Source organism: Oryzias latipes, chromosome 3 (genome assembly GCF_053564925.1).
Source record: "Oryzias latipes strain Hd-rR chromosome 3, Olatipes_Hd-rR_3.1".
Taxonomy (NCBI): Eukaryota; Metazoa; Chordata; class Actinopteri; order Beloniformes; family Adrianichthyidae; genus Oryzias; species Oryzias latipes.
Genome location: NC_136239.1, coordinates 233,638 through 246,778, shown reverse-complemented (window position 1 = coordinate 246,778; position 13,141 = coordinate 233,638).

The following is a 13,141-nucleotide window of genomic DNA, read 5'->3' as shown; positions in this document are numbered from 1 at the left end:
TTTTAAGGAAGTTATCTGATCATATATCCTTGAGATAAATCTTCTAAGATGTACTGGAGTTTCTAGAAGTGCTTCTATACCTGAGCATAATGGCAAATATGGAAAGTCTGGGGTATGACGCTGAAGGAAGTGGCGAATTTTGAAGTAACGGAATAGGCTAGACCGGGGGAGATTAAACTTAATTGAAAGATCATCAAAACTAGCAAAAACAGAGTTTATGTACATGTCTTTGAACAAATGAATACCTTGCTGTTTCCAGAGAATGAAACCAGAATCCAGTCTAGCATGGGGAAACAAGTGAGTCATATTTATGGGACTCAAATGCAGGAGATCCCCACAGTCAAAGTTCCGTCTGAACTGAAACCATATTTTAAGAGTATTTATGACGACTGGGTTATCGGTATATTTAAGGGCAGAGAGAGACAAGTCAGAGGTGACCAGAGCACGGAGGGAAGTTGAGAAGCATGATGCAGCTTCAAGACGGCACCAGTCCACACTCGGACTGTGGAGCCAGTGTAAGATATTCTTTACATTTGAAGCCCAGTAATAGTACTGAAAGTTGGGAAAGGCTAAACCGCCTTGATTTTTAGACCTCTGTAGCAATTCAAGCCGTATCCTAGGTTTCCTTCCATCCCACAGAAATGAGACAAAAATCTTATCAAGAGATTTAAAAAAATTTTTGGGGATGTAGAGGGGGATGCACTGAAAAAGGTAAAGAAATTTGGGGAGTACAGTCATTTTAACACAATTAACCTTTCCTGTCAGGGATAGTTGAAGAGTCCTCCACTTCTTTAGGTCTAATTTGGTCTTTTCTAATAAATGACAGAAGTTTTTTTGATGGAGATGTTGCATATCTCTTGTAATAGTTATACCCAAGTACTTAAAGCCATTTGTGGACATTTGAAATGGCAAGGCGCCATTTTGTATTTGGAGAGCCAGATCATTAACAGGATAACATTCACTTTTACTTAAGTTCAATTTGTACCCAGAGAAAGCCCCAAATTTCCTCAAAGCATAAATTATGTGAGGGACGTTTAGAATGGGGTCTGACAAATATAACAATAAATCATCTGCATACAAAGATACTCTATGCTCCTTACCGCCCCTGTGAATTCCACTGATTGATGGTAAAGTTTTAAGTGTGATAGATAAGGGCTCTATAGCTAAAGCGAATAGTAGTGGGCTGAGAGGACAACCCTGGCGAGTACCACGTGACAACTGAAAATATTGTGACCGCTTGCTATTACTAATTATGGAGGCTTTGGGTGATTTATACAAAAGCTTGATCCAGGAGATGAAGTTGGGACCATAACCAAATTTCTTTAAACATGCAAATAGATATCTCCACTCCACCCTATCAAAGGCTTTCTCTGCATCAAGTGCAATTACCACTTCTGCCTCTGCTGCAGAGGCAGGAGAGTAAATTATGTTAAAAAGTCGGCGTACATTTTTGAATAAGTGGCGCCCTGGCATAAAACCAGTTTGATCATCAGAGATCACATCCTGTATTGTGGATTCTAAACGAAGAGAGAGGGCTTTAGCTAAGATCTTTGCATCACAGTTAAGGAGAGAGATGGGTCGGTACGAGCCACAGTCTTTACCATCTTTACCTGGTTTAAGGAGAAGGGTAATTGATGCTTCAGTTAATGTCTGGGGGAGGGAGCCACGGGAGAGAGAGTCATTAAACATATCAAGTAGTATTGGGGATAGTCTGTTTGAGAATTTTTTATAAAACTCTATAGGGTACCCGTCTGGGCCCGGAGCCTTACCATTTTGCATTGAGTGTATTGCATTAGTGATTTCTTTATGGTCCAGTGGAAGCTCAGCATTGGTCCTGTGTATTTCTGTTACTAAGGGGGATTCTAAGTTATTTAAAAACATTTCCATCTCCGAGCAATCTTCTGTCATTTCTGACATATACAGGTCGGAGTAAAAGGAAGTAAATGCTTCGTTAATTTCTGCTGGGTCAATAGTCAGTGTGCCATCTTTTTTTGTTATTTGGGGAATAAGTTGAGCAGCTGAACGACACTTCAGTTGGTGTGCTAAGAAACGTCCAGCTTTGTCGCCATGTTCATAGAGATATCCCCGTGATTTTAACAGAAGCTGTTCTGTTTTTTCAGTTGCTATCAAATTATATTTTGTTTGGAGGTGTAGTCTCTTTTTATAGAGTTCAGGGGAGGGAGAGGCAGAATACTGAGCATCCACTTTAGATATAGATTTGATAAGCTCTTCTTGTGTGGTCCTTTTCATTTTCTTTATTTTAGCTGAATACGAGATAATTTCGCCTCTGATAACAGCCTTTAATGTTTCCCAGAGGATAGAAGGGGAGATGTCATCTTTTTGGTTAGTTTCTATGAAGTCGTCTATTCTTTGGGATATCATTTTGCAAAAGCTATCCTCAGCCAAGAGGTTTCTGTCAAACTTCCAGGGGGGCCGTTCTGATTTATAGTAAGGAAACACAAGATCCAGTAGTACAGGGGCGTGGTCAGATTCAATTATAGATGAGTATTCAACTTTTGAAACAATGGGATAAGATTCTGGTCAATGTAAAAATAGTCTATTCGACTATATGAGTGATGTACAGGGGAAAAGAAAGAATATGATTTACTTTGTGGATACAAAACACGGTCAACACATCCTATCTCGTTCATAAAATTTGATAAGATTTTGGCTTTTTTGGAAAGGTTTGTTGATTTAGGATTTGAACGATCAAGTGTTGGATTTATTACACAGTTCAAGTCTCCACCAAAAATTAACTGGTGTGAGTTTAGGTCAGGAATCAATGACATTATCTTACTCATAAATTTTTCATCATCCCAATTTGGGGCGTAGATGTTTACCAAGACCACAGGCTTATGATACAGGAGCCCAGACACGATCACAAACCGCCCTTGAGGGTCTGGAATAATGGTGGTTTCAGCAAACTGGATTTTTTTATGAATTAGTATGACTGTTCCGCAGGTTTTAGAATTAAGATTAGAATGAAATATATTACCAACCCAGCTTTTTTTAAGTCTAACTTGGTCTTTAACCAGTAGGTGAGTTTCCTGCAGGAAGGCAATATCACATTTCAAATGTTTAAGGTGATTAAATATCCTAGCTCGTTTAACAGGTCCATTTAAACCTTTTACATTCCAAGTGATGAAACGTACGGCAGCTCCTCCTGCATCAGCACTGTTCACCATATAAAAAATAAGGGAGAAAAAGACCCAGAAGTGACAGCCAGGGTGCACAGCTTATTGATTACTTTATCAAAGAAAAAACGCAGTCCATGCTGCAGAAGAGTGATGACGTCCCCTTCCCCACCCTTAAACAAAACCCTGTTTAAACCTAACCTAAGAACTAAGCCTATACCTGTCCTTCTCAATGAGGCAAGCTGCAGGCTAAACACTATTTTTCCTACGAACTTCTGGTAGCACATTTCCTTATGTTATGCATAGGGCTCCCAGCTCTTTGAAATAGAACATAAGCACTAAAGTTCAGACAATCATTAGCAAATAACTGACGTGTTAACTAATAAGTTAAAGGAGGGGGAAAAAAAACAACAAGAAAATAATAATAATAAAATAAAAATTAAAAAGACAAAGTTAAGATACAAAATTGTAAACTACTAAACATATCTTGGCATCTGTTTAAACGTCAGATCCTGAGGCTGAATATGTTTAAAAAATTTTAAAAAAAAATTTAAAAACTTAAGAACGAAAAATCAAATATTATAATAATGGTAAAATAAAACACACGCATGCACATGAATAAACTAAGGGACCCCACGCACGACGGTGATTACGTTAGATAGTGGTTTTTGGCTTAAGATTTATAGCATAAATACTCACACCTGAAGTCCAGTGTCAACATGCTCAAATTTCTGGTCATAAAATTTCTGCGCTTCGTCAGGCGAGTCGAAAGTCAGTACGTTATTGTCGAACATCACTCGCAGCCGGGCCGAGTAGAGCAGGTGGAATTTGATGTTCTTCTGGTACAGCGCTCGTTTGACGCCGTTAAACGCAGCTCTCTTCTTAGCCAGCGCCGCGCTGACATCCTGGTAAACTCTGATGGTGGCACCTTGGTATTTCAGCTCATGACTCCGGGCCCAGCGTAGCGCAGCTTATTTTTGCTGGAACCTAGAAAAGCAGACCAGGAACGTGCGAGGAGATGATCTTTGGCCGGGTTTGGAGGTCGGGGTCCGGTGTGCTCTCTCAAGCTCAGGCGGCGCGGGGAAAACTTCTGGTCCCATCAGCTGCATCAGCACATCCGACATGAACTTCACGGGGTCTTTGCCGTTTTCGCTGCCTTCTGGGATGTTCAGAATGCGGAGATTAGATCTCCGTGAGCGGTTTTCCAGGTCTTAACATCGATCCAAAAGCTCCTGGTTGTGATTCTGGAGCATTCTGATGGCAGACTCCGCAACTGTGAGCCGCTCAAAGTTATCGCCGGCAACCCCCCTCCACGGAGGTAAGACGGCTCTGGAAGGAGTTGAGAGTTGTCTGTAGCGAATCCAGAGAGGATTGTATTGGTTTGATGGCCATTTCAATGTCCTCCTTCAGTGAGGTTCTCTGTTTTGCGAACTCAGCCGCTAGTTGGTCCATAATGTCTGCACCAGCTGCAACGGGCGGCGGGGTGGTCTCAGACGCTCCTGTGGTGCTCGGAGAGTTGCTAGCTGTGAAAGATGCTAACTTAGCCGCTGCGCGCGTGGCCGGGGTTTGCACGCTGTTGGTCGATTTGGCAGATTTAGAGCTGTTCATTCTTACCAAGAGAGCTTGGTACGACCACAACTAAATATATACCAAAGTTTACGCAGTGTAATGTATTAAAAGAGGGGTTAAGAAAAAATGAGCTGGGAGCCTCTTCCTATGCGTCCTCTCCTTACATGTCACAACCGGAAGTCCCCAGAGCCGACATTTCTAACTGTGATAGTCAAAGAGCCACACCACACACTGACCTGCCAGACACACACACACACAGACACACAATTAAAGCCATATTATTTCCCATAACCCCCTCCTCTCCTTACAACAGCACTGGATTAAACGGGGCCGTTTCAGTTTAGTGTTTTTTCTGTATTTAACGTTAACACACATACCAGTGAAACGTGCACGCTGGTGTGTGTTTAAAAAAGGCAGCGAGCGCAAAACTGAGTTGGTTGTGATTTTTTTTTTCAGTCATCAATCAGCATTTCTAATCCATCAAAGTCTTCATCTTCTGCATCTGGAACAGCTGGGCTACATCTCTATCAGACACGCCGACTTCCCTTTCCTCATCAGAGTCCGTCTCTTTTCTATGCGGCTCCAAAGAACAGTGAAAGCAGACACCTCAGGCCAAGTTTAAGTCCTGCAGTCCCAAAGTGTGGCGTAACTTGCCGGCGCTGCTTCCCGGTAAGGGGGGAGGATGATCAGCTTTTCACGGTCATCTGCTGGAAGTTGCAGCGCTGAGCCTCGAGTCGATCTTCCAACACAGACTTTTCTTTCCTTTTCCGCAGAAACTCAGCTGCTGCTGCGTCTTCTTGTCTTGTCGGAATTGGTTTTCCAGCGTCCTCACTTGCGAACCATAGATTCATCATTTTAAATTCTCTGGCAGCTGAGGTTCGATAAGTTAGAAAGATCTTCACAGATTTGGACTTCTTGCTTCAATAACTCTTTTGATAAACATTCAAATGTGTCAGCAAGGATCTCAATCCTTTTGTATTAATACAGAGAGTGAACTACAAAAGCATTTTTAAAGAAAAAAGATCGTTTTTATTGCCCTTTAATCAGAATTGTTCGTTTTAAGCTGTGAATGCAGACAGAGCAGCAGCCGGCTGCCAAGGGACCGTCAGTAAAGTGCGTACCCTGTGAAACACCAAACTTTTAAAAAGCGAATACATGTCTATATTTATATGAACTGGTAATGAAGACTCGTCAGCATAGTCATGCTACATTATTATTATTACACTAAATTTTGTTTGAAAGTCAACCTCCATTTTATTGCTTATATTTTTTTAAAATTTAAAGAGATTTGAATCACTTTGCACTTTGTTGACGGTCCCTTGGCAGCCGGCTCGCTGCTTTGTTTGCATTCACAGCTTGAAGCGAACAATTCTGATTAAAAGGCAAAAACAATCTTTTTTCTTTCGAAATGCTTTTGTAGTTCACTTTCTGTGTTAATAAAAAAGGATTGAGATACTTGCTAACACGTTTGAATGTTTATCAGAAGAGTTATTGAAGCAGGAAGTCTGAATCTGTGAAGATCTAATTTAACCGAACCACAGCTGCTCTATTCCCGTGTTCCTCCGCGTAGCTGATAGCTTGTAGTTTGAACTGTGCTTCATAATCGAGTCTCTTTGCATTTCCAGGGTTTCCAAAACGAAGTTGTTCTGCATTAAGCTCACATCTGCACCTTTGTACTGGAGGGGGGGGGGGGTGTCTTCTTTCACGTCCTCACCTCTCTCCTTACCGTCATCATGCTGTTCTCTTTTAGGTCCTCTTTACCAAAGTCACACAACAACACATTAGGGCCGCTCTGTACATGTAGGAGAAAATGGAAGACTTTCACCTTATGGTTGTGAAAGTACTGAATATAGAAACTATGATAAAAGGCAGAGAGCCGCATGCAGCTCAAGAGCTGCCTGTTAGCCCCCCCCGCTCTGAAAAATGAAAGTCCCGCCCCTCTGCCTCACTGATAAGACATGCACATTTTGGCCAATCAGATCAACCAGAAATGTTCCCGCCCCCAAGTGACAAACACACCCCTGAACACTGAGCGTAAATCCTGGTGAGAGCGCAAAAAGGAATTGACCGAGCAGGATCACTGTTCAGTTGTGAGGTTCACTCACTCAGTTCCTAAATACGCCCGCTTATTTGTCTTTACGGCCTTTCAATTAATGGCAGACATGAAATCCCGTAGTTGCCGGGTACACAGCAGAAATCCCAGGTTGAAACAGAATTTCCTCTGCCATAAATGACAGGAATCATCCCCTCGGGTCGCTGTAAGAAAACGACATCCTTGGATGCCTTCGGATTTTTAAAGCTAGATTGTTTCTAAAACCAGTAATGTTTGGATGTAAAAACATTCAGTGAGAGACACGATGGCAGAGTTTACCATGAATCAAGTCTCCAGTCTGCTGCCTGATGGTTCGCACAGACTTTCATTCATAACTGAAAAGTGACGCAAAGATGACACGAGGACTTTACCTTGAATATCTCAGAAACCATCAAGAGTTTTAAAAATAAAAACAAGTTCAAGAGTCCAAAGTCTGCTAAATAGTTTGAAAGTTGAACCGTGTCTGTAGTTGAGTCCTCTTGAGTTCTGTTGTAGAGTGGAAAGTTTTAGTTGAAAAAGGAGTATTTGAAGAATCCCTAAGCCGTTTTCAATAAAGTTAGAAAAGCAGTAGTCAGTTGAATAGTTTACAAAGTTGAAGAGGTCTGTAGTTTTCAACCTTCTGAAGGAGCTAAACAATTTGACAGTTGAATGAGTTGGATAGATGAAGGCAGTGAAGAGAAGTAATTCATCAAAAGATGGATGACCTGCATTGCTTGACTTCTTCCCTCTATGACCTTCCAATGAAATGGTTAAAAAAAAGACGGAAACTTCATTTTGGAATTTCATACTAAAATATGTATTTGAGATGTTTGGAGGTCTGCCTTTTCTTCTATCGTCTAACTTTCATTAGCAGGTTTTGTTAACATGGACTCCTCAGCGCTGCTATATGTGAAACAACATTCTACACAAAAACAGGAGTATTTTCCTTCAAAATCGCTCTGAATAAAACATTTTTTTGGAACAATGATTGAATCCTCAAGGTAACTTGATGTTGTGTGTTGACTTTCTCTCCACCAGTAGTCTGCATGTTTCACCTACAGAGTTTGCATTGGTCATAGCAGCAAATGAGCAGAATTGTGTGAAAAAAGGTTTTCCAGCTGACAGAAATAGCAAAAACATCCATTCCCTGTTTCAAAATGAGACTGCAGTAAACAGCATGTTATCTCTGACTGGAACAAGTTTGGTTGTAGAATTCACCAGGAGAGTTTGGTCTTTGCCTCACAAATATTTAGTCACCAATAAAATGAAAGAAATCAGAATTATTCGTAAATTTAAGACTCTTTTAAACAAACTTAAAGAAGATCTGGACATACATTTTGTCATTGACTTGTCTTTTTTTGGAATTGATCACTCAAATGTTTTATAACCTGTTTTATAAACTTCACATTATTCTATGAAGATATTGTTTTTGGATACTTTAGTCATGGAGGATTTAACACAGACAGAATGTATACAGTCGTTTTTTTAAAGCAACAAAAAAACAGTTTTATGTTTTCCATAAAGACATGATGTTGTGTGTCAATAGTAGTGGAAAAAAAGCTGTTAGAACAGCTAAAGCATGGTCTCTTTTGAAATTGTAGTAAAATGTATTTTTACTTGTATTTATTTTTATGTCTTCCTTACTTTGATCTTTGAAGTATTTATATATTTTGTGACTCAATCTTCTGGAAACTTCAAAAACTTTGGTTGCTTCCTCACTCGTGTTCTCTGTTACTTTAACACAAATGTCCACTTTGTATTGAGTTACTGTTTGATTATCTATATGTGCAATGTTTGTCATAAAGTTGGAAAATAAAACTGGCGAGAACCGTGCACACATCCGGTTTTCCCAAATAAAATAACAAAAGCGATAAAAATTTACACAATATAAGGACGAACTCAAAAGCTGAAATGAATGTGTTGCTAAATCATTTTTAATTCCAACACAGAAGCAATAGGACAATCCAGAAAAAGATGTTTGATGCTTTCTCCATCTGCCTGACAAAAAGAGCCGAAATATCAACAAATAGGCTATGATATCTATGGGGGAGCCAGTTTAGCTCGTGCTGGTTTGCAGCGCCTTCCGTCCGTGAAACCCGGGCTCGACTCCAGGCTACTCCCTGTTCCCTTCTCCACCTCTGCCAGTTCCAAGCCCGGTTTGAGAAGGTTGTGTCAGGAAGGGCATCCGGCGTAAAACATTGCCAAATTTACCATGCGACTCGTTCGCTGTGGCTCCCCCTGATGGGAGAAGCCGAAAGTGGAAGAAGGCTATGATATCTATGCATAACTGTGAATATAAATTCTTTGATTTGTTGTTATTAATGTAGGGAAATAAAAAGATTCTATTCCACTTCCACTGCTTTACTCAAGTAAAGCCTTCTGCCATACATGTGCTGCATAGTAATAAAAGGGTTCTAGTGAACCTGAACACTTCTCATCAGGCTGACTCCCCATTGAAGTCCTGGGGCCTCATTTATAAACGTTGCGTACGCACAAAAGAAGGCGTACGCCACTCTCTACGCAATAGTTGAGATTTATAAAAAGCAAACTTGACGGGAAAATGTGCGGTCCTTCAAGCTCTGACCCAGGCGTACGCACAAAAACGGGTGAAATGAGAAACGGCGACGCCGTCGGCAGATGGAAGAAACACGTGAAAGTGAAAATGACAATCCTGCCTCTCAGAAATAACATGAAGACTTCACAAAGCAAGTCTGACAATTAACAGCTACACCAACACCCGTTTGATCGATCAGCAGTGAAACAAACAAAAGAATCAAACGAAAATTACAACAGAAATTCAAATGAACACTTATTTGCAAAAAGAAAAGTGAAATATGTTCTGCAATATTGGCTTGTTGTGCAATTCATCCTCATAAATAATATAGTTAACAGAACGAAATAATGTACAGAACTGATATTCTCATCAGTGTGTCCGTCTGGAGGAGCAGATAGAGGTGCAGACAGACAGACAGACAGATGGATAGATAGAGATGCATTAATTGTCCACTGGGGAAAGTTGTTTCATAGTAAAACATTTCTTCATAAGGTACGGAATTATGGTATTCATGCATATGCCTTTAGTTTGTTTTATTTTTGATAAAACAATGTATGGCGTTTGTCTCAACCATTCAGAAAGCAACAAGAAATTACATTTGCGCTGATCAATTTCCCATTTCCACGTCGATTATTACCGACATCTGCAGCTTGTCAGATGTAATTAAATGGAGGGAAATAAAATGCCCCATCACAATGCGTAATGACGCACAATGGCTGATCTTGCGCTCTTAGAAGATGTGGCAAATGGAAGAATTCGGAGTGAACGCATTTTTAGACAGCAAGGAAACTTGTTGGCAAACGAGGACGAGTGGCTTATGAGCCGGTTCAGACTTCCTCTGCGGGCTTTTGGGGGGGTGTCACCCGGTGCATCTGGCGCGTCAGTGTCCCCCTGCGCCTCAGTCACCACTCCACTTAAAAGGGATTCCACAATTATTGCCGCCAGTCTCTCATCAGGAGGGGTCAGCTCCGGTGTCCCCCCCCCCCACCCGTGGCAGACACGGGTGTGTGTGTGTGTGTGGGGGGGGTTGTGAGGCTACAGCATTCACGGCGTCTGCCACCGTTTGCCATCACGTGGCTTTTTGGCATTAGTAATGCCCACACTGTGCCCTCCACACAACATTATTCTCCTCTTTTCCACCTCGCCAACGATAACTTCTACTTCACATTGAGTGAAGTTACGTTTTTTTGATTTTCTCTCCGTGTTTGGCATGGTTTTGCAATCAATGAATATTCATTTGTGGGCGTTTCACGGACTATTTATGGGCAACTATAGGCGTGTCATGAGGCCGCAAAAGCTGCGCAGCATTTAGAATTGGTTGTGATTTTGTTGTGTAGCCGGCGGCAGAAATCATCCACAAAACGGATCTTGTTTCTGGACTTTATTTTCAGCTTCAACTCACTACAACATGCAGCAGCTCAACTCCACACTCCCTTCTTCTTCTCCTTCCTCAGTCGTAACTCCTGCTCACTGCTCCGCCTAGTGGCGTCACGTGCTATAACAATAGCTGAACACAACGTCCCCCCCTTACTTAAGGATAACCTGTGCTGTCACAAAAATCCCTGAATTTAATTCTTAATGCAATTTCCTTTGTGCATCAACAGCATATTTCAAGTAATGTCATTACTCACAGAATAAAGAGCAAGTAAGAATCAATTCACAACAATTGAACATATGTAGATTTTTTTTTTTTTTTTTTTTTTTTTTTTTACATTACAAAGTCCTTAAGCCAACCTGGTGGCTTATGTGATCTGACAGGGCGATTTAGGGCTTGATGATCTTGATTAGGCTCCATTTCAACCCTTTCAGTACCGGCCTCTGGTGGTGAAGGGCATACAGGAAGCCTGTTTGGTACTGAAGCCAAGTGGGAAGCATGCCAGGCCCTTCCATCATCTAAGATGTAAGTGCTTGGGCCCACCTGCTGTTTGATCCTGATGGGAGCAGAGAATTGACGCTGACCTTTCTGCACGTGAACAGGTTTCCGTACACGCACTTTGTCACCTGCTCTGAAGAGAGGAGTGCGAGCACCTCTTTTAGCATCACAATACTGCCTCACGTGACTTTGGCGGAGTGACACTCTGTGACGTAGGTCGACAGCAGGCTGTTCCAGTGGTGGAGGAGGAAGAATGTTTAGTGTTGTCCTCATTTTGCGTCCGTGCATTAGCTCAAATGGTGACACACCAGTCATGGCATGTGGCGTAGCACGGTAAGCTTGAAGAGAAGAGGATGTTGCACTTTTCCAAGGTTTGTTTTGGATGATCGCAGCTTGAATCCAACCTTTAAACACTCTGTTAAATCGTTCTACTGCACCATTAGAAGAAGGGTGGTACACAGATGATCTTGTGTGCTTAATTCCTTTGTCGCGCAGAAAAGAGGAGAATGAAGCAGATGTGAACTGCGGTCCGTTATCTGTGACCAAACACTCTGGGTTGCCATAGCGACAGAAAAGTCCACTAAGAATTTGGATCACGGTTTCAGAGTTCACGGAAGGAGCAAAGGCAACTTCAGGCCATTTTGAATAATAGTCAGTAAGAGTGATTGCAAACTTACAGTCCCATGTAGCAGATTCAAAGGGTCCGACAATATCCAGGCCTAGCTTTTCCCAGGGACCCTCTGGCAGGGGCACCGGTTGTAGTGGGGCCTGAAAAACTTTGGCAGATTTGTCAGTTTGTTGGCACAAAGAGCATTCGGTCACTTGGGAAAGCACTAATGCATCCATACCAGGGAACCAATACAGGTCCCTCAGACGTTGTTTTGTTCGCACCACACCCTGATGACCTTCATGAGCAAGGGCCACAAGTGTGGAGCGGAGGGAAATTGGCACCACTAAACGGGATCCCCGAAACACCAGGCTGTCTTGCACACTTAACTCATGCCTTATTTTGAAATAGGGTTGCAAAACAGGACTTACTGATTTAGCAGATCGTGGCCACCGCTGTTGCACCTGCACACGCAAGGAGGAAAGCTCGGGGCAAGAAGATGAAGCATCTTCAAACTCTTTGGCTGTCACGGACACAGGAGTTGTAGCTAGTAAAGCCACCAACTCAGGTTCTGAGTCCTCAGGAGGAAAAGAAGCGGCTGGCAGAGGTAACCGTGAAAGGCAGTCAGCTGTTTGGTTCAGAGGCCCCGCTCTGTACACGACGTCATATGTGAAGCTGAGAAGGCGTGCAGACCATCTTGCAATGCGCATCCCTGCTCGATCAGCTCCTTTTGTAGTCAGAAGCGTTGTGAGGGCCTGATGGTCTGTGCGCAGTGTGAATTTTCGTCCCCACAGGTATGTCCGCCATTTTTCTACAGCCCAGACACACGCAAGAGCTTCTTTTTCCACTGTGGAGTATTTCCTTTCAGTGGATGACAATGTCCTTGATGCAAATGCAACAGTTCTTTCAGTGTTGTCCGGTTGCAGCTGGGAGAATACAGCACCCACACCATAATCAGATGCATCAGTGGAGATTATGGTTGGTAGCTCAGGGTTAAACAAGGCTAGCGCAGGGCTTTCTAGGAGTAGACGTTTTACAGTTAGAAAGCATCGCTGTGCCTCTTCAGTCCATACAAACTGTGTGCCTTGACGTAGACAGGCTCGAAGAGGCTCCACCACTGTAGCATAATTAGGAATAAATTTTCCATACCAGGATAGCATTCCCAGGAATGAGCGAAGGCTCACAGCATCTGATGGAGCAGGGGCCTGTGTGATGGCCTGCAGGTGCTCCGTGTCTGGTTTTATTCCCTCAGCGGTTACTAGATGTCCCAGGAACTTCAGGCTCGTCTGTCGAAAGTGGCATTTCTTGTCATTAAGCTGCAAGCCTGCTGTTT